At 37.6% G+C, this 22,824-nt stretch overlaps 1 long non-coding RNA gene across 1 annotated transcript; it reads right to left on the bottom strand.

The window, feature by feature from the left end:
* Positions 1-3,236: 3,236 nt before the first annotated feature.
* On the bottom strand, positions 3,237-21,054 carry LOC110477949 (uncharacterized). Its single transcript, XR_002466679.3, has 3 exons — positions 20,778-21,054; positions 3,855-3,930; positions 3,237-3,311 (listed from the first exon to the last, which is right to left on the bottom strand). It is a non-coding gene; the product is annotated as an uncharacterized LOC110477949 (long non-coding RNA).
* Between the last annotated feature and the right edge of the window lie 1,770 nt (positions 21,055-22,824).

Raw genomic sequence — 22,824 nt, 5'->3', positions numbered from 1 at the left:
AAATGTAACAGTCCTCACATGCATAAAGCTGTCTGAAATTATTTTCACCTCAAAGGATGCTGACAGCTCAGATAAGGTACATTTTGAGGTCCCCTATAGGGCTCACAATCTTATCTTTCATTGAAAACCAGAATTTGCCACAACAGCACTGTACCTAAGTTGCTAGTACTCAGATAACCTATTTAGATAATAAGTAGCATTCAACAATCACTTTTATGGAAAAAAAAACCTTAAGATTTAGCGTACCCAAAGTAGATTTACTTCTTTTTTTTTTTTTTTTTTGTATCCCACCACAGGCTGTTTTCTACCTATCATTACTCCAGATATATTTTATGTTCCTCTTGAGAAACCACTTGTTGGAACAAAGAGATTATGCAAAAGTTTATTTACATGCCCTAGAAGAATATAAAGGAAGTCTTGCCACTGTAATCACTGAAGAAACCTTGAGAGCTTTTAATACAATCCTCCTCAGATGACTTAAACAATTTCCCTCTCCCCTGATTTTTTTTTTTTTCTTTTTTATGGTCATGCAGTTTGGTAGTCTTGATTCACTAAGCTTTTTCAGTGAGACTTTTTTTTTCAGATTTGGCAGTTCTCCTAGCAGGTCACCATAATATAAAAGAAGAAGAGAAAAGTACCTGGCTGACCATCCAGTCTTCACCTGGACTCACAGAGATGTCTTTGCTATAGATGCAGAAATGTGGGCTCTTCCCTCCCTGTATGTTCAGTATAAACACAGGGAAAACTAAAATGAAAACAATTCTACTTTAGTATATGTAATATAATGAGTGCCCAAATATAGCATATATGGACTGTCTTCTAACAGCTTTGTGTTATTATTGTATTTTTATGTTTTGCCTACATGAATAGGCGGTTACTCAACAAATAGAAAATAAAGCCTTGTGTTAGGGAATTTAATTCCCAAAAAAGCACAGAACATGTGAGTCCCCATTTAATTTCAGAATACAAAACAATTAGCTAATCCAAAGAACAAATCTAGGGAAGAGGGCAATGTAAATCTTAATTTTCATTATTTTTAGAAAAAAATAGAAGAAATTAATATCAAATACACAATAGCAACTACATTATGCCAGATTCTGCTGAAAAAAAATATAAGATGGAGTTAGTCATATTCACTGGCAACACTTTAAAAAAAAAAAACAAGCAAGAAGTTACATCTTCAAATGTGTTTTTTCTGCACAGTGAAAAAATAACCATCAATCTCCTTCAGATATTTTCTGTGATGGTGCTGGCTTGCTACACTCGTATATTTTATGCAATAGTTGAGGAATAAAAAAGCCAAACCAGAATGCACTCACACCCACACCCCAAAAATCCCCCAAACCCAACCAAAGAAGAAATCCCCAAACCTGACTATATTTTTAAAAATTTGTATCATTTTTGAATAAATTTATCTCTAAACCAGAGATATTTCTGAATTAGTTACCTTCTGTGAACAAGAAACACACCTGTTAACTTCATGCATGCAAGTGTACATGAAGGACCAAGAGCCATTCACTGTGGATCCCAACACCAATTAAAATTTGCTGCAGCTACCAAACTACAGATGTAAGCATTAATTTGATCTGCTCACTGATATGAAACCCATTTTTACTTAACCGTGAGCATAGAGATATTGATTCGATGTTCAAGAGTTATGCTTTCACTGTGAAATCTGAAGTCATAGTTGTCTGGCTGGAACAAATTAAGATGTTAAATAGCTTCAGCAGTTCTATGTCTAGACAAACGAAAGAACAGGCTATTACGAGGTGGAAATGGTATCCAAATTTTAATTCTTATGTTAGAGTAATTTTATAATATACATTGTCACACCTAAGTCTCCCAAGCTCCCAAATCTTCCTTATAATAAAACTCATTAAAATAATCTCCAAAAAGAGTTAAATATAAAGTATTCAGTGGTAATAACTGTCTTTGCTTTAGTTGTATGACTGGGAGATAAACATTAACATTAGCTCTTAATCCAAGAAATTAACAACCAGAAATTAGGGAAAAAATATAAGGGCCAAAAAGCAAAATATTCTGTTTGGTTTAACATAACAAAAAGTGAATTATCTACCATGCCTCTTTAAAAATTAGATTTAGAATATGTGAAAATTAATTGTTTGTTATTCACTGATTTTATTCTGATCAGAAGTGTGGGATGTGTGGGAGGAGAAATTAAAACTAGAACAAGTTTCTGTGAACACAATGGAAACAGAACTAGGAAAGAGAGCCTTGACACCACTAGTGGATCCAGACAACCTAAAAAATGAGCAGGCCATATGTTATCATCATATAAGTTGTCAAATGAGAAGGCAGGCAGAAGCAACACTGATTTCCTTTTGTGCAACACATAAATGGCCATTTCTTGACAGCAATGCCTGCCAGCTGGCTTAGGTGGACAGCAGACTGAAGGTTGTGTGGACACAGAAGCTAGACATGATTTTTATGTGGGGATTGTGTTACTCTGTGATTTTTTTTTTTTTTTTTTATTCAGAAGAAACAATCACATACCAGTTTTAAACCTTAAAAATTCATACCTTCAGGCCAGTACTGAGTGGGCTTAAGCAGCTACAAAAAGTGGTGTGTGGTCATCAGAATCAGGAGACCAGGAAAATAATTTCACTAGCCTTTCCATGTCTTTTTCTAAAAGAACAAAACTGATAGCTGAGTCATATGTTAATATACTCCTACACTGATGGCACATAAAGGAGCATGGTCTGGATAAAAAAATGTACATAGATTATAATTCTCCTAGGACCCTGAAGAAAATTCCTTTTATGGCCCCTTAAAGCCATGGGAAATATTTCTTCTACTGGGTAATTTCCAAGATTTTCAGCCTTTTATTCCTCAGCTTCTGGATTGTGTTGCGATGAAGTATCATGACCAAAAGATTCCAATCCAATGTTATTTCAGGACAGATCCCCTCACTGGTGATTTTACTGGTAACAAGTTTCTGTCTTCACTTTAAAACAAAACAGAATCTCAGAGTAGCACATACAGAGGTTTTTAACTCAGTAACATTCACAATTAGGCAACCCTCTCCCTCTTTTCAAGAGAGGAGGAAATGATGAAATATTAACATGTTCTGTTGCAGCTGTGCCTTTAGAAGTCAGTGTCTATCCCACAATCTGCCCAAGCAAACAAAATAATAGAAAACATTTTAAAAATATGGTAGTCACAGTAATTATGGAAGATAAATGTTTGCATCTAAGCAGGAGTGTCAAGATATTTACCTTTCTGATTGCCAGCAGCAAAGTAATCTTTAATTGATCTCTTAAATTAATTTTCTTGTAAATATAATTTTCCTCCTGAATGATCAAAAAAAATGACACTGTAGTTTCTCATCCCAACAAAATCAAAGCCAGTAAAACATGTAAACACACCATTTCTTAGGTAGTATTACCATTCGATTTTCACAAACATTCCTTTAGGTCACAATTAATTATTAAAATCTTTCTCAAACCCAATTCTATTAAAATTATTCTTCACAGATTATTGCTTTTTTTCTCTCTCTCTTTTCATGGTTTATAAAACCATGCTGCCAGATCCAAGTTGACACCCCTGGCAGCAGCCACAAGCAAGAACTTGATTTTCATTTAGTTCTTCACCAGAAAAAGAGACAGACCACTCAAGGTGAGAATAGAAGTGCAAAAGACCCAAGTAAAGCTACATAATAAAAGCTTTACACAATTTATACTCTACCAGCTTACAAAAGAAAGTCTTATGATCTGGAACTTACAGGCAGGAGAGCACAAAGCACTGCAACAAAGGAAATTGCTATTTGCAGCCTCAATCCTTTTTGGACCACATGCCCCCATTAAATGTCTTGTATGACTTCCCTTTTTGCTTACCTGAAGTCCTGATAATTTTGCTAATCTCCAGGAACTGAATGCAGTTAGCAGCCAACAAGGTCTCTGTTTCCATGCCCTGAAAAATCATGTCATTTTTAACAAGTCATATGTAAAAAGCAGCCCAGGGTGGTGAAAAGAACAATGTTGCTCGGTTTATTTGAGGTTGTTTGGCCCTTTTTTTTTCTGATCTTTGCCATTAATTAGAAAGGCCCTGAAATTATAAGACAACTGGGGAAAAAAAATCTATAATATTTATTTTTTTTATTTGAGAACCAGAGGCCAGCTGAGTATCACTCATGTTTCTACAGTGAACCCATACTTACAGAGTAGGAATTTAGGTTCCATATGCTTGGCTAGTCTTTAGCCAAACTTGTACTTAGGACAGAACAATAGGAAGAAGATAAAAGAGAAAACTGAAAAGAATAAAGGTGACCATTCCCAAGATGGAAACAATCATGTTTCATCTTATCTGAATGTAATTTTAAAATCTGCATAACAAAGGCTGTTCTGCTCAAAATCTTTTGCTCTTCAAGGAATTGCAAGGTTTCTTCTCATAATTCCTATGCTACAGCAGCTACTATAGAGAGACAATTCATATTTTGTTAAATATGAATTGATGGAGAAGCACATCTCTAGAGTCACAAAAAGCCCAGAAAGGTGCATGAAGGGCTCAATATCACAGCAACTCATCAGTCCCTAGCCAGCATAGGATTTCTTAGAGATCATACATACCCAAAAAAATGTTATAGCCATTTTATATAATTACTCTGAACTGAAGTTGGGACAGACTCTGAGGCTCTGTTGTTGGGTTTTTGGGATGGCAGCTTTGTTATTCCTATAAGCAAAAATCATGCACCAGTAAACAGACCCCCCAGATACAAAATAAAGAAAGAAATTATTTAACAATAGCAACACTGAAATAAAGTCTCAGAAAGTTTTTGAAGTTTATCTATGTTCATGTATCACACAGGAAAAAAAAAGCCAAAAAGACCCAACACCTGCTCTCTGTATATTAAAACAATGATGAAATAATCAGCAACATCTGGTAATGAAACTTAATAGTCTTTGCTGCACTAGTATGTTAATGGGAACAGCAATATTAATATTTGTGATGTTATTGTAACTCCAAATTTTGGACTTTATTCTTTTCCACAGAAGAGTTAGAGCCCAGGGCATGGACTCAAGGCTAGATGCAGTGTTCGAAACTTCTGTCAACTTCTTGTGTGACTTTGTGCATATTGATTTATTCTTCTAGTTTTTTTTTTAATTTATCAGTTTTTATTCTTTCCTCTTGTCATTTATTGTTGTTTATAGATCACCTCATTGCTTATAGATCACCTCATTTCATAAAAACTGATTATCATTGCAACAGAAAGTTTCACAATGTTTCTAAAAATACTATCTTTCTTAAAGTCTAGGGAATGCTTCTTATTAGAAGACTACAGCATCTAAAACAGCCACACAAGGTCGCTTAAGGTATCTGCAAGTGTGCTGCAATCTGAAGCAACCAAGTGAATGCAACATTAATATCTTCAAGAGAAACTCCAAGAAAAAATACCTTGATTGAAGGAAAAGGTATATTAGTCCAGGCTTATCACCATGTAAACACAGATCAGAGTTAGCCTGAAGTACAGACCATGGAGCATTCCTCTTGACATGCCCCAGGCTCTCATCTGTCCCTGATACTCACTTGTCCCATTTAGTCACACCTTGCTCTGAATAGGCTATAGCCTAAAGCCAGCAGAGTGGGATTTCTGCTGAGTTGTCCCAGTTTTCTATTAGATCATTGGCTCCTGGAGAGACTGGAATGTTAATGGTTAATAACTCAAAACATTTGTCCATTTGCTGGGCCAGGTTTGCACCACCCCACACAATTGAAAAGAAGGAGGAAAGTTTTGGGGTGAGTGGTGGTGAAACTTCTGATCCTCACAAGACAGAGGGCGTTCCCATGTAAACCTAAATTATCCTGACCCACTGAACTTTCTGTTTTGTGGGCTTTTCTCTACCCCCAATGCATCAAGTCTGTGATCATGGCCATTAGACAACTAAATGGCAATAATCAAATCTCCTTGCTGGTGGTGGTATCTTCCTATTCTTATCCTTTCTTTGTTTGTCTTTCTTTTCCCTTGCACATTTTCTTAAATGTTATTTTCATGCTTTTTTAGTGCTATATTTCTGTGGATAATTAATCTTAAACAAAACAGCTACACATTGGCTTTCCATTGCTACCAAATTGTTCTAAAATAAATCCTACATATCTATATATTAATAAACACTGATCATCCAGTGTTTATTATCACAGAATTACTTGGTTTGCAAGGCATCTCAAAGATAAAGATCCAATTGCCTTATCAGGAGCAGGGCCACCTTCCATTAGACCAGGTTGCTCAAAGCCTTATCCAACCTTGGCTGTTCCTTCTTGTCCTATCATTACATGTTCTTGTAAATTGTTCCTCTCCAGCTTTCTTGTAGGTTCCCTTCAGTACTGGGAGGCTGTAATTAGGTCACTTTGAAGCCTTCCATTCTCCAGGCTGAACATTTTCTTAGCTTTCCTAATAGGACAAGTGTTTCATACCCCTAATCACCTCGACAGCCCTTCAGCCATTATGAGCTATCTGCAGTATGGTTCACTTTCTGTGTATTCAGTCTTTCAGTGTTTTTTAAAATTCTGTTCCTCCTACTCCAAGCACAGAGGGTGAAGTCTCCAGGAGGTGACTGCTCATAATGTCATAAGGTGTTAGAATCAATTGTTAATAACTTCAATATTTTCTTTTCTATTATAAGAAAGGAAAAAAAAAAAAAAAAGAAACCTCACTTTTCCTAAAGAGGATTATTTATTTCAATGTATACATTTGATATTTTTTTAAATGAAAACTAGCATGACAGAAATTTTGCTTTCTGGCATGTGATAGAAATGGAATATTCCCAAATGTAGCCGATTTCTTTTCCCCTTGATCAATCCACCTTGAAAGATGTTCTACATTACTTACCATTGGCAATGAGTGCATGATGGCATAGAATATTGGCATGTTTGTCACAGATACTGCTCTGCACCATGGATCCATGCCCAGTTTTAAATTGTCTAGCATCCTGATTACAAGTGTACCAAGTACCCTGATCAAGGTGATTCTACTATGCAATTTAATCATTTAAAGCTGGGCTTGCTTCCATGGCTTCCATAGTCAGTTTCCGTAAGTCCTGTGACAGTGCCAGAAACATATGTCAGGGGATAAGGTCTAGATACAAAATCATTTTCTCAGGGACATTTCTTAAACCACTATTTCACATTTTATTGCTAATGCCACATACTAAGCCACAATTAACCCTGAAACCCCCTCTCCAAGTATGTACAGAAATTTATCTGTTCTCATTAATTCATTAAGCAGTAATGAATTAATTTATCTATGTTTCCCTCTGTTCTCACCAAGGTGATATATGAACAACTTTTCAGATGCCTAATTATCTTCTGATCCACTCTTTGCCAAACAAATAATGTTAAGAGCTCCACTTCTTACTTGCAAATATGGAGTCTCCCACTCTGTTCTCATGAACTCCTTTAAGACCCATTCCACAGCTCAAATCTGAAAGGGCAAAACCCAGCAGCACTATTTCACCAAGCGGTGTCTCAAAGGTTTGTTGGAGAAAACTATCCTTTGACTAAGGGATACTCCAGGGATAAAAGAGAAGAAAAGTTGTAGCAGCATGCCATGAAAAAAGACATTTTCTCCTTTTCAGTACAGGATAATTTGTCAACCTTCTCTCACGTTAAGATAAGGGTTAGAAAATGCCAATAGTATCAGCATAGGTTTTGTATAGCAAGATAATAAAATTCCTACCTGGATCCTCATCCAGTGCTAATGTGCATGGTTTATCAGTACAGATGCTCTAGAAGTGCATCAACAGCCTTACAGAGGTCTTCAAGATCACTGCATGTCCTCCTCTGACTGCTGAGTCTGCAGTATGTTTCTGTGTGAAATCTCACTCCAAACTGCATATCTGTGAGGGTCAGGTGAACCAGTTGATCTGCAGGCATTTGCCCACCCACATCAAAACATCTGTAGTGTTTGAACAGAAATGACTGGGAACCACAGCAATACAGGGTAAGGATTGACATGTGTTCAAGTCCACTCTGAATGAGAAGCTAAAAGCAGTTTCTGATCTACTTGTGCACATTCATTTGTACCTTTAGCTGTGATAGGATAGCCCTGAGTGGAACACTTATGGCAAGCAATGCACTATCAATATACAACACATGTACTGAGGCCAATCTATACCTGAAAGGAGCATGACAACTTTTCTGCAGTTGGTGCAGCTGTGTCTTTGCAGCGGTGATGGATTCAAAAGAAAAAAAGTCTGTAGTAATTCCAGACCTATTGCTGCTGTGCATGGAGCTCAGACATTTCCAGGACCATCACTTAATACTGCCCAGCAGCTGTTGCCTTAGTTCCTCACATCCTCTTGCTTTCTGTGCATTTTATCCCCCTGAGCAGACAAGAAGCAGAAGCAGGTGCACCACTGTCAGTTCTGGTGCCAGCACCCAAAGCAGAAGATTCCAACAGGGTGTATTTGCTGTTCTCTTTCCTCAGGCAGGGCGATGGGGTCACGGCCTCCTGCACCAATGCCATGGCACTGCTCTAACTGCTGGGGGAAAACAGAGGGTTGGAAGAGGAATCTTGTTTTTTAGTTCCATTTCTCCTTCTGCGTCGTGTGATAAAATGAAGTGCGACACTGCAATGTCAGCTTCCTGCATATAATCTGGATGCTGATTTTTAAAGTAACATTTTTAAAGTAGAAGAAACCATGAAAATTGCCCACAGCTCTGAGATTTCATTCAGAAAAGCCAAGGCTTTTGTTTTCTCTAGGCAGCTGACTCATAGACTTTTGCCCTACTCTGCATTTTAGAGCAAACTGCTAGGTTTAGGAATTCCTCATCTCTTCTTGCAGTTGCCCTTCCTCTTGCAGTATATCTTTCCTGTGCAATGACAATTTTTAATCCATCAACTATAGTCCTAGAAAAAGAGAAACCGTTTCCTTAGCATTTCCTGCAGGTAAAAGCAGTCAGAAAGAAGCTGTAAATGTGGGGTTTTGCTGAACAACACTAGCCCTAACTACAGCATAAAGAAACATTAAGCAGGAGAGAAGAAAGAATAAGATCAAGAACACCTGTGGTCCCAGTTCCATTTCCTGAAGTTCTCGATGGTACTACCATCACAAGGGGCAACAGAAGGGACATCAAAACACATCTCCCAAAGTCATACAGCAGGCAGAAGTCAGTACAGGTACTAACAAAGCCAAGGTTCCTAGGGATGTGTGCTTTATCCCTGAATTTCCTTATGGGTAAAAAGCAAAAGCCCCAGTCAGTGCTTTCTCCATGGCTGGAGATTTTTAAATGCTGACTATGTGTGGCTTCTGTTCTTCAAATGCCATATTACGGTCAAGACCACAACTTCTCTATTGGGTCTCTTCTCAATGCACATACCTATCTGTTGGGTTTCTACTTCAGCACCATAAAAATACAGCTGGCTTCAAATCTTTACAACCGAATCAAGACAAATGTAAGAAGCAAAATATGTCTGCATTGGATTCATTTATTCAGGAAACCAATGTTAACATATTAAAAGGAAAAAGTGCAGACTGCTGATACTCCTACCTGTAATTAATGCTCAATTATTTCCACAAGATCCCTTTCAGACAGTCCTATATAGGAATTTTGCAGGTGGGAAACCGTGGCAGCAAAAGTCTTTCTAAAGCAAGATAATGCCATTTACTGCCATGAATAAAAGGTGAAAATTACTTGCTCCAAAACTGTTGTAGAAGAGGTATCACTGTTTTGTCAACACTCCTCAGGCTACAACATTCCAACTTTTATGAAGGAACATTAAAGTCACCACTAATCAAAGCCTCTTGGAATTATCAATCACCTGAAAGATTTTATTCTGATTTCTACAATCTTCTATTAGATCTCATGAGCAACAGAAGCCAGACAATAACTGAATTTATAGAAGAAAACAGTCTGAAACTGTTTTCAGAGGTGATGTTTCACGCCTATGACAGTCATCTAGAAAAGTGTAGTGCCAGTACACTATCTAAAGCTTTGAGTTCTCTCTAGTTTTGACTTACTCCCATAAAATAAAAGTTTAATAATTAAAGTTCTCCCACAATCTTCCTCTTAGTTTATCTTTCATTGTAATACTCAAAGGTTTTTCTGGCAACACACACGGTACCATATATTCAATACTAGTGTCTTCTTTAAGTTAGACAATTTGATATTACTAAATTGTGTAGAGCTTGCACCAAACACGAAACATCCTTCAGAGTAATAGAGCAGCATGCTCCAGGTTTCAGAAAGATTTCCTTATGTTTGTCATCAGCCATGTAAGCAAATACTATATAATACATCAGCCAGGCTAGCAATATAGAACACACAAGAAATCCAGCCTACATTTACAGACTCACATGCCTGTGCAAAATATATGCATTCAAGAAGTTATTCAGAAGTCAGTCATATTCAAGATGACAGGGGAAATAAAAAATAGATTTTTTTTTTTTATTAAAGATATGAAATAATATTACAGTATTGTAAAACATTGCCTTTTGTTCCACTCTAACTGTACTGGGCTGAATTTTTTACTGAAGAAAATACCTTTTAAAAGAGACAGCTTAAAGCTTTGCTTCTGAGTTCCCCATAGTGCAATACATTTATTCACTCAAGTGCTGCAGGCCAAATGCCTTGCCTAGCTCCAAAGGAACTCAATGGGATCTTTGGTTTATATGATACAGACAATCAGGTGATCACATAATTTGCAACAACAGTGTGGCCTGCAGGTCTTTCCTGTACCAGTGAACAAGGCAGCCATCCAACCTGCTAAACAGGCAAGGCTCCAACAGCCTTCAAAGTGTGCAGAGCCCCAAAAGCAGCAGCATCTTTGGCACTGTCAAATCCTCCCCTATATTGCACAGTGACTGGAATGGAACAGCAAAACCCTTCCACACCAAACCTGTGAATCCCCTGAGGCACTTTTAGAACAAGCAAACAAGCTGATATACCTATTATAGCATTTCCACAGAAGTTGTAGGCATCTAGAGAAGAGAGAACAGAAGCTAGCCAGCTGCATTTCTGGTATGTGATGGGGACAGATCTGGTGAGGGAGAAGAGAGCAATCTGACAGCACCATGTGCACAATTCAATTGTCTTTGTTTCTGCCTCCAGCACCACTAATACCAGACCGAAAGGAAAAAACCAGAGCTGTCCTAACTTGTAATCCCAGCCACTTCCAGTATCAGCCAAACCATGCTCGGGGCTTCCTCACAGTCTCTTGTTTCCTTGTGACAATTTTTCTCTTGACTTGCCACTTCACCTTTCTTATAGCTTTGAATCTGCACTGTGACATAGTGTAGGCTCTCCTCACATTAAATAAAGAAAAAGAACCTTCTCTGCCAAGGGCAAGGGAGACTGATAGTTTCCTTTAGGAAAGTCTGCATAGCATATGTTAATTTTACTTAAAGTGAGGGCAGAGGAAGACGCTTTACATGTGGACAAGAATTTATGGCAGTGCTCTGTTGTGCTGTCATCCTTGGGCAAGTGCATTGCACCAGCAGCTACAGAACATCTACTGCCCCAACAGCATCAAAGAATGCAAGAGGAGAGAGTTTACCAGCAGTCTTGTCCACTGAGGAGTATAAGACAGCACAGAGTGGGAGGAGGAAGAAGGAAAAGAAAACAGAGATCTCTTATTCTGGTGTCTTGTGTGCTTTCATCTCACTATTCATGTCAAAAGCTGCATCTGCCTTGGTGTGCTTTTCCAAAAGAAGGCTCTCTAGAGCTACTCTGACAGCTTGCTCGTTTCATCAGAGCTGCCAAAACACATTCCAGAACCACAATGTGGGGGAGCAGTAAGACTAAGAGGAACAGATACAACAAAAGGAAGGAGGCCATTAGAAAGTGGTAAGAAAAAAAGGAACAAATAGTTCTAAGCAAAATCGCATGAAATAGAGAAAGGATGCTAAACAGTAAAAAGAGAAGACTGAAAATACTGTTCTCTAGCTAGCACAGTGGCATGTTCACATCAGGAAGGATGCTCTTATACATAAGGCATGGAACAAAGAACCAAGATACGTGGGTTCAGCTTTCATCTCTGACAGATTTTCCTATCTGATCTGACCAGAGACATCCATCTCCCTGTTTTTGGTTCTGTGGCTGCAGAACACCCTTCACTTCTTGGTGCTTCTCTCTTAATGGAGAAGAACTGGCTCTGAAACTGTGAGCGGTGTCTGCCTGGTGGCAGTGGCCATGCCCTTGCTATCAGAGAAGTGGAAGGCAGGAACCTGCAGGCCATGTCCACTGTTTGCCACAAGAACCCATATGCTGCAGGCATGTTATCTAGGCCAGCTGTGGGGCTCACTCTCAAGTGAAAAACTTCAGACCTACCACAAGTTCTGGGGTTAACTCCATGGTTCATTTTCTTGCTGTTTGAAACTTCTTTTGTCTAAACAGCAGCATCCAGCCACGCCATTAGATGCACACTGAGGTCTCGTATCCACTGTGTGCCACAGAAAATAACCTAAAAGATAAGACAATCCCCAGAAAGGCCCAGTCCCTTTTCCATAGGTGTTTTTGTCACCTGAGCTCAAGCTGTCTATGCACACAGTGTACACACAAGAGCTTTTCTGCTACCTTTCTAGGCCTCTCAGCTAATAGCCACTGCACATGCGAAGGGTTTGTTATTTAAAACTAACAGAAAGCCGGAAATAAAGACTGAACTGGAAAATAGACAGCAAAGAATATGTACTTTCTAACAAAACAAAACAAAAGCAAAACAAAACAAAACAAAAAAAAAAGAAAAAAGAAAAAAAAAGTGCACCTAGGTCAAAATCTGACTTCTTATACTGAAGAATTTATCACATAGAATTTTCTCTCAGGTCATATTTATTAACAAAAACTATGTAGGTATCACCACAAAAGCCTCCACAGCTTGTTGTGTCTTTGTCAGGAAAAGGCACTTGCCAACAAGCCAAAGTACCAAAGTATGGTGTTTCTTCACAGCACTGATCTGTTCAGCCAGCATATCCTTACCCGGCCAAGCTCAGCTTGCTCCCTCAAGCTGCCATGTCTCACTACCTAAACATCTCTGTGGCTGTCTCACAGACTCCTTCCAACAAAAGAGGGCCTAGCATTGGTCATGGTATTTCTGATGCAGCTTGACAAGTACAAAATAGAGGAAAACAATAATTTCCTTTGACTATCTAGCTATGCCCTATAAACACATTATGTGCCTTTCAACTCACAAGATGTCATAAATGGTGTTTCAAAATTTGCCAGTATATAGCTACCTCCTAGTTCTCCCATAGTATATTTTTCTTCTCTTTCTGGGGTAGTTTGTTTGGTTTTTGTTGGGTTGGGTTTATGTCTTTTTTTTTTTTCTTTTTTTTTTGGTGGTCTTGGGTTTTGGTGGCTTTTTTTCTGTTTTTTTTTTTTTGTTTGTTTGTTTGGGGTTTTGGTGTGGTTTTTCTTTTAGTTTTTAATTTGCTGTTGTTGTTGTTGTTTGAGGGTATTTTGTTTGGTTTTGGTTTTTTGAGTTTTTGTCCCTTCCTTTTGGTCCCTCTTTGGTAGTACTTACACCAGCTTCCCCTACTAATACCATTCTGAGGCTAAATCTTTGTGGAAAAATTCAGTAAAAATGATACAGCGATTTCTGAACTGACAAGTAAGAATACATTACTCCAACCAATCTGAAAAAATTTGACAGGTTCTGCTTTGCGTCAAAAAAATACTTTTTCCTATCCTTATGAAAGACTGCCAAAGTCTGGTGGCTTAAAATACATCAAAATGTCACAGTTCATACACACTCAGATAAAATCCAGCAAACAAAATCTCTGAGGGTTCTGTCTGAAGTGGACACACCTCATTTTCTTGCAAAGTTTAGCACTCCCTGAGCTGCACAGCTCTAGGTAGATGCATACAACTGCCATGGAGATCCATGTGGTAGTAGCTTCAGGTGAGGGTGGGTTTGCATTACTCTGGCAGAGACTATTTTGAGAAAATCACTTGGGAAAACCTCTCCATGCAGGCTTAAGGAAAAAAAAAAAGCCATGAACTCAACAGGAGGAGTTATACAAGACAAAGCTTGTAATTTAGATATGATAGGGTGAAAAATAGTAAAGTTAAATATAGTTAAGAAAAGTTTATTTTTACTGACAGACCTATGAAATTCCTTAGTCATATTCTGACAGATGTAGCTGATTGTCAGGCTTGGCTGGTAGCAAAGGCTTCTGCATCTTTTTTGTAAACAACTCTCTGCTCAGACTGCTTACAGCAGCGAGACAAGCCCATCTTCTACTGGAAACATAAAATGTTTATCCACCACCTGCTAGGAAGGCTTTTGTTACTTGAAATTTATCTTTTGAGCTCTGTGGAAAGCAAGCATGTATTTTAAATGTATTTTCAAATAATGAAGCAGTTTTGATGCCTTAAAACATGTTTTCTTCAAAATAAATAACAGATTTTATCACTTGAATTGACTTTTAAATTCTTGTAAAAATGTTCAGGATGAAGCACCCTAGAGAGAATAAGTTTCTCAATTCCCAGAAAGCCAGGCTGTAAATCCCTTACTGCCAATGGCAAACAGCAACTCATATGAATAATGCTGTGAGCACTGGTAAGAGCAATTCTTCACTGATGGGAATTAAGCTTCCATTTTTCTAGCTCAGTATAGCACAAAATGGTCACCATCAATGGATGTTCCCTATGACATTCTTCAAAGTGAGCATCAAATATCCTTCTGGAAACATCTCTCAAGGAAATCCAAACAAACCAAATCACCAAAAGTCACCATTTACTGCAGCAAAAGTTAGGTGCCCTTTTAATGGAAAACCATATATTGATAAAAGGCTGCACTGGCAATTTTATTTTACAGAAGCCTGGAACCAAACATCACACACTATACAAGCAACATAAAGCAGTCAGCAGCAATTAATGCTGGTCAGTGTTGACTTGGGCTGAAGGTGAGCCAGGCACTGTGGGAACAGGGCACTCTCAGCTCTCCTACTAAACCCCAGCAGCGATTGTCATTTATAATGGGAGCCTGGCTGTGGAGAATTTGGAAGATAAATAATGGCATACCAGCAAGCATTTATCAACAACAACATCATTAAAGCACTGGGAAGGGACATTTTTTAGAAGTCTTCATTAGCCCTAGGAGAATTCATCCCTGCATATGGCAGCGCTGTTAAAAAGAATAGATCAGTGGATTTTAGAGCAAGAGAACATTGCTAACAATTGTCTGACCTAAATATACAAAATCACATCCACATAAAATACTCTAAAAATAATGCTACTAAGTTCAAATAATCCAGCATTCAAAATTCTCAAAATGGCAGTACTAAGGTTGTCTGCATGACCTTAACTCAGCAACCCTTAATTCAGGCTCCTCAGCATGACTGCAGAGAATGGACAAGCCTCCTTAAATAGGTAGCTAATCAGCTGCTACTTTTGCCCTTGTATCTCAGAGCAGCAGCGAAGGCTTGCCACAAAAACACAGCCCCAGGACTGTCTGTCATTTCACAGGTCATTAGAGCCCCAGAGCAAGGCTCTCAGCGACCCCAGGCTGTGACACTCACAGGGCATTCAGAAACACTATTTCGAGGCTGAGACTGAAGGAATGAGAAAAACATAGACCAGATATTTAGAGTCCTTTTGAAACCTGCCTGCTATTTTAAGAGTCTAACTCAAAAATTTAGAAGCTCTGCATCACCGCTTTTAGTTGCACCTGTAGTCCTTTACAGGTAAGAAAACACCTACTTCTAGTTGTACACAAAGGAGCTTGTGTCCTAGCAATGATACATTTTGCAGGAGCAATCTCATAACTACACTCTAAAAGAAATCTCACACTTAAGTTTTCTCTGACCTCAGTGGTCCACTGTGCTAATATTCTTACCAATAAATACAAAGGCCAGAGGGAAAGGTGGTGTAGCAGCCCTCTCCTTTATCACACTTTAGCACTGGTCATAGTGTTCACATCAGGCTGAATAGCTGTGGGTTTCAAAGTATTCTTTCCTCAAATGGGTTTGTGTACATCTTTGAGCAATATTCTCATTCCATTAAATAAGCTTTTTTGTGAGTAGCCACAGATACCACCAGCAGGACTGCCCACTAAAACAGTCTTTGATACCACAGTGTCAGCACAATTAACTTTTGTTTCCAGAGCATCCAACTCAAAACAGACTCATATGTTCTGCCTTCCAGATGGAATAAAGCAAATACTAAACCAGGAAAAGGGAGTCCACTTTGAATCATCCAGTATCCCTCAGAATAACCTAATCTGAACGCAGAAAGAAGAGTATTACAGCTCAGAGGAAGGACAGAAGAACATATTTCTGTAGAAGAAAGACAAGTAGCAAACATCTGGTTCTTTAAGTCAGTTTGATAATTGAAACATTTCATATATGAACTTGATACCTCCCAAGAATCCATCCCTACTGCACAGCATAGGGCCAGGCAGAGCCACCCCAGCCAGCAAGCCTGCCCTTTCCAAACAGTAAAACAAGCAGCCAGCACACACAAGAAATGCCAATTGCTGTTTTGGATCAGGTGCTGGTAAAGCCAGCAGATCAAGGCTCTACTTTTCCTAAGGCTGGAAGCTGCCAGAAAGCTCCATTCTGTCACTCCTTCCCCAGCCCATGGATCTAGACAAGGCAGATCAAATTTTTTTAACCACAGGGAGAGCTACACCAGCATTCTTGCAAAGACTTGAGATTGCCTGCCTTGCCACCTGGTTTCTGACTGTATTCATGAAATCTAATCCTCCAAGCTGCTGTACTGAAGAGGATGGGATTTGTGAAGGCTTTGAAGACCTCGGGCAGGTAATTCCTGAGGTAATTCTGAAAGCAAAACAAAGTGACAGTCTGCTTCCTGATCCGTTTTTCTAGGAAAATTACATTTTACGGCCAATTCTGTCCTTACACACTGACTATAAAATTATTAGCTGACTCAACTCCATTTTATGTGAAGGATTGAGAAGGATTGCCTCCAGCCCTTGTCCCTTTAACTCTAATTATCAAGTGTATACCAGATTAAATTCAGAATGAAGTAGCTGGGTCAGGCAATCTACTTAAAGTTTAATGGAAGTTAATGATTCATTGATCAAACTCATTTATGTCTAATTAAACCCTTCCTGCATTATAAAAGACAAGGGGGAAGTTTTACAATGCACCTCGTTCCCCTTCACATAGTGGATTTGCTGCAGAACTCCATGGAAAATTCACAGCATCTGCCTTTCGTGAGTGCATGATTTGGCAACAGCATGGTGGATTTAAAAGTATAATTATCTTGGATGACTTCAGCAAATGGATGGGGTTTACACAATGCTGGCTGGTTTATACAACACTAATATCCAGCTGCACACAGCCAGACTGAAAACTGAGCTTGTATGCACCAGCACTGGCACAATGGTGGAGTCCAGGGAGCGTAATAATAACCAGGCCTGCATGTGGATCTCAAGTGTGAGCCCCACTGGAATGAGGCAGCAGTGATGTTAAGCCTGAGACAGGGAGAAAAGCTTCCTATTGCATGTGAATGCACCTGCATCCAAAAAAGGGAGTCTCTGCTCATGCTTCAAAATTGGCAAAGCACCCAAAGCATGGCACAGGCAGGGTTCAGCATTCACACATAACCAAGAGTGACAGGCAACCCACTGCGATGCTCAGGATTTATTCCTTCCTCCACTGACTGTGCCACTTCCTAGATATCATCTTGTATATAATGATGTGGCCACAATACAATGCCCCTACTGAGGGTATATCCACCAGAATATTAATTTTGTCACAATTATTCAAGACAGTATAATTAAATAGGAATACCATGTCCTACTTATATATATATCATTTTTTTACACAATTTAAAATTTATATCATTAATGTAAAGAGTGAAAGATTTTCTATACCCTGGCAGTCTCAGGCTGCCAGGATATAGAAAGAATGCTTTACTTTTTTCTCTGTAATTTGAAGTTACTGGTCCTTCACATGTTAGATAGGACTACAGATTCTTTAAAATTATCTTTTCAAGACTTTTTAGATGTATAGATCCATAAGATGGTATACTGATATAGATTACTGTGAAGAAATAAAATTAAATGCACTGTAATAATTTTCCTTCTTCAGTAGTCTACATCCCTATCACTCCTCAAGTGTCTGAGTAACACAAGATAAAGCCAACTGGCCTTGCAATTTGTTGAATAGTTTTAACAGTTTTGCATTGGAGCAAATGGTTTTCATGTGATGGCAGGATACTTTTTCTATCTCCCATGTTATTCTAGTTCTTGGTGTTTTGCAAATCTGTATAGATGTCTAAAGATAACCTGTTGACCTATTCCTTCTGCTTCTTGCTTGCTAAGTAACAGTGGAGCATAGGTTTCACTGTCTTCAAAACTACATTCCTACTGCATTCCTGATGATCCAATATAGCTGTCCTTTAAGTAAACAAGTATTTCCACTTAAAAATACTTAATATGGTGTTAATATGAATTGTTGCCTATATATTAAGTAGATACCAACTCCCAGTTAATATATGACTTGTCCCAAAGAACCACTTTCAACCTGACCAGCTGTAGTTCATGCAAGTCTTTTAGAAGCAGCAAGTTGCTTCTTTAGTACTTTTTTGCTTGTAACTCTTTACACCATCCTTTCCAATCCTGGCACACCAGAAAAACGTGGCATCCTGCACTCTGCTAAGTTGCAGATGAAACAGGCCTTCGGTAGCATTTACTTTCATTTCCAAAATGATTTGCTATATATATAAAATGGTTTGATTTTGGACAATTTTCTTTGACAAATCCTTAACAGTTTTAACTCAGTTTAACAGTGGTGAGTGGTTGTTGTTTTATGGCAGTAAGGCATGGCTCAATTTCTATTTGACAGTAAATTGTACAGACCAGCTATGAATACACTGAATTTCATTCTCTCAAATGGTACTGTTTGGCACTCTATTTTTGCCCAAATATTTTATTTTTTTATCCATAACTGTTCCAAGAAGTCAGTCAGTTCCCAGAAGTCTACGGAGAGCTCTGTAATAATGAGGCTGTTTGTATAATTTGCAGTGGAAAGGTTATTTCCTTTTTTTTTTCATGAGGTCTGTTGGGAATGGCTTGTATTTTCATTGTTTCCTTTTGCCATTTGGACTGCATTTAATTTAACTGCAATTAAATCAAATGGAAAGTGTAAATTAATTTAGCTGTTACTGCAATTAATTCTATGATCTCTGAAAGACTTAGTCAAGTCTGACTGGTATATGGCCCCTCTGGGTTTCCAGAGACAGACTTTGATTCCAGATTGGTCATGCATATCCTTTGGGGTGGAAAAAGGAGTTCTTGGTGACCTAGGCATTATGACCCAACCACCTCTATATGTGCCACAATATACACTCAATTCGTCTTGATATTTCCAGCAGCCTTGAAAGACAGATGGGATTTAACTTAGTTGCCAGACCATTGAGGGAGGATGATGCACATGATTATTTGTAAATCTTTATTTTGTAGATTTTTTCCAATTGTTTTCAGTACTAGTCTCATGTCTCACTCATAACTCTTAAATAGCATGAAAACTAGAGGGGAACCACACAAAAAGTGAAAACAAGAACATATAATAAGAATAACATATAAAAAACCCCATATATATAACATATAAAAACATATATATAACATATAAAAAGAATTAATGAGGGAGAAACACAGCCCAGAAAAATAAAATCAAAAGAGGAATACACAAAATGAATTACAGCTGGCAAGGAATATAAAAGGTTTCAAGGAGAATTTCAGTGATTGCATCAGAAACATTCTATACTTTTACTGAATATAAGAGAAAAACCAGAAAAAAATATGTGCACTATATCTTTGGAACAACAATAACATATGACACAGACAAGATTGAAATACTGACATTTACTTTTTTTTTTTTTTTTTTTTTAATGACACAATTGATAATAAAGGAGAGATGAACATGGACCAAAATAAGGAAAGGACATCTTTAAAGTATGAAGACAAGATAGATATTTTCAATATAGCTGGACCTGAAAAAGCTCCCCCTAAAGAATTTCAGGAACTGGTGAAAGCCATCCTTAACAATTCAGAGGACAAAAGTGTCTCTCAGAAACAGAGAAAACCAAAGCTGCACCAGTGTCTGTCAAAAATAACATTTTAATATGTATTAATTGAATTTTTGCCAGTGCTTAGGAAAATTCCAGCAAGAAATACTTAAATTATTAGTTACTATGACCAAGACAATAGGCTAATAAAAAGCAATAATAGAAAAGTGATAAATTATATTATGCCAGATTTGTTTGGTATATTTAGTAGGATTACTGGCCTAGATGATAAGGAGAAAGACATAGATATGACATTTATGTTATCTACCTAAACTTTTTCACATACCTGCATGATATTCTCACATCAGGAAAATAAAATTAACAGGAAATGTCAGTGCATGAATACCTGATTTTAAAACACACTCATGTCCTAAGTCAGAATTTTCAGTCTCAAGATGGGATTTGGATGGATCTGCAGTGAATCCAGTGCTAGTCAGTATTTTCAATAATGATTTAACATGAAATAAAATTATATTTAAAGTATTTAGTTTGGTCCCTTGATGAAGAGGATTGTTAGCATCTCAGATATCAAGTCAGAACCCTTGAAAAACACAAATAATTGTAGGAAAACTTAAATTGAAAGGGACCTCAAGACACCTTTAATCTAATTTTCTGCACAAAGGATCAGATGAAGTTTCTCAAAAACATTTTAAAGACCTGACTGGCCAAAAACAAGTATGGAAACAGCAGAAACTGCAGTTACAACCTGCCAAAGGCAATCTGTTGCACTGCCCTCACTTTGAAAAAGTTTTCTCTTATATTCAGGCTCAACTGTTTTTATTTCCACTCACATCCATAGTCTGTCATCCTCCCACCTCTGTGAAGAGTCTGACTCTTTTCTTCTTGATGACTTCTTCATTGGTGTCGAGAGGGATCTGCCAGGTTTCCACAGTAATTCTCCCATTTAAATGTAGCTCTCCTTCCTCTCAATGCTCCCACACTATCCTAACGAGAAAACACGTAATAAAAAAAGATACATGTTTAGATCTGGGAAGAAACAGTTAAATGCACAAATACAAAATGAGTGCTTCACATACTAACAGGCTCTTTCACTATCTTAATATATATGGTACATGTAACACATTTGCTTGCTGTGCTAGGCACTTGTGAAGCTTTGGTTGAATTCACCCCAGAGTCCAGTCCTGAGGAAACAAAAAAAGAGAGATGCAAAAGACTATAGTGGAAATAACTTTGGATTTGGAAATTTGGTGATATGCATTCTTAGGAAAGACAAAGATATTTTCTCTCTGGAGAGAAAAAGAGAAGGCGGTGAAAGAGAATAAGACCTGCAAAAAGTGCATGGAAACAGTATTCCAGTCACTCAGTAGGTTAAAATCTTTCTTCCCATACTAAGGAAAAAAGAGCCAAGATCCCCTCTGCTCACTGTGACTACATCAAATAGAAATATTCACAGCCAAAAAATATTAAAATTATTAAAAAGACTATTAAAAAACCTCTAACTACAGTAATAACCAAGTAGTAAATTAGGCTACAAAGCAAGGCCACGGATTCTACATCACTAGCCTTTCAACCAAGGGTAGATAAATATTGCTGGCTCTGTGTCAGGTCAGAGACAAGAAAGAGATGATGTTTCATAGTGCTTTCTATTCAAAGACAGAAAATATCTTAAGTTTGATTGATGTTTCAGATAAACCCCTTTTTAAAATAAAAACTAAGCAACAACACTGCCTTATGGAACATTTTGGGGTCTTAAGGTCATTAAAGAGAGCCAATGAAACACTGGCTGTGAAAGTTGTATGGCACTTCTACAATGTGAATTTTCAGTCATTTTTCCTTAGAATTTCATTGCAGTTCACAGCATCCAATGACATTGTTTTCTTGTTAACAAAACTTTAATTTGGCTTTGACTGAGTCATCTTTTGCCTTATCTTGTCTAACCTATATTACTCATTTATATTCAACAGTTTATCCACTGTTTAGCATTTTGGGGGTTGTAGAATGTTGTGGTATTATTCATTTTTTTACATCTGGTGCTACTCAAAACTTTACAAAAAGTTATGCTTTCTTGTTTATTCAGAGGGTTGGTTTCCTATTTTAAGTGCAGTTGCATAACATTCATATAAAAAAAATTTATTCTTTGCAACATAAGCTTCTTAAGTAAGAAAATCTTTCTTTTCTTTCCAAGCTTGCAAGCTTTAGTAGGTCTTTTATCACAGTTACTTCATATAACTTTACATAAAAATTTGTATTTCTACTTCTGCACATATCTACAGTGTGGCACAGATGATGTTTGCTCATAAAGTATTTGCACTTATGTCAACTTTTGTCCCAGTGGTCTGGAATCCCAAACTCTACAAGAGTGGCACCGAGACATTCTCCAGTTCCAGTTTTATTGAACTTCTTTAAAGTTCTACTATAAGCTAAAGGCTAATTTCTACACACATAACACTCTTACTCATTTATCTGACATATTCTTCTGGTGAATAGTAGGAAAAAAAAATTAATCTTCATGTATTTTATTTGTTTTTGTAAAAACTCCAGTTTATGATAACCATTCCTGCAGAAAGTTAGTTCACTTTACTTTTGGAAACAGCATCCAATAAAATGATATATTTTTTCAAAAAAATGTATTTTGAGGATTTATTCCTTGTCCTAAGTGTATTATTTTTTCTCACGAGGCTGAAATAAATTATCTGAAGGCTGACATTGTCTGTGGACAGCAACAGTTTTCATGATCCTTGGATGCCTTTTCTAGGGTCCAACCTGAATTTTGCCTCAATAATGGGTACTCATAAGCTACTTCAAAGCACAATAAACATAATTTAAAAAGTAAATTTTAATTATAGCTTAAGCAACTAAAAAGGCATAGATGCTCTC

Source organism: Lonchura striata, chromosome 3 (assembly GCF_050655825.1).
Source record: "Lonchura striata isolate lonStrDom1 chromosome 3, ASM5065582v1, whole genome shotgun sequence".
Taxonomy (NCBI): domain Eukaryota; kingdom Metazoa; phylum Chordata; class Aves; order Passeriformes; family Estrildidae; genus Lonchura; species Lonchura striata.
The sequence above is the reverse complement of the archived record's forward strand: the minus strand, read 5'-3'. Positions and strand labels throughout refer to the sequence as shown.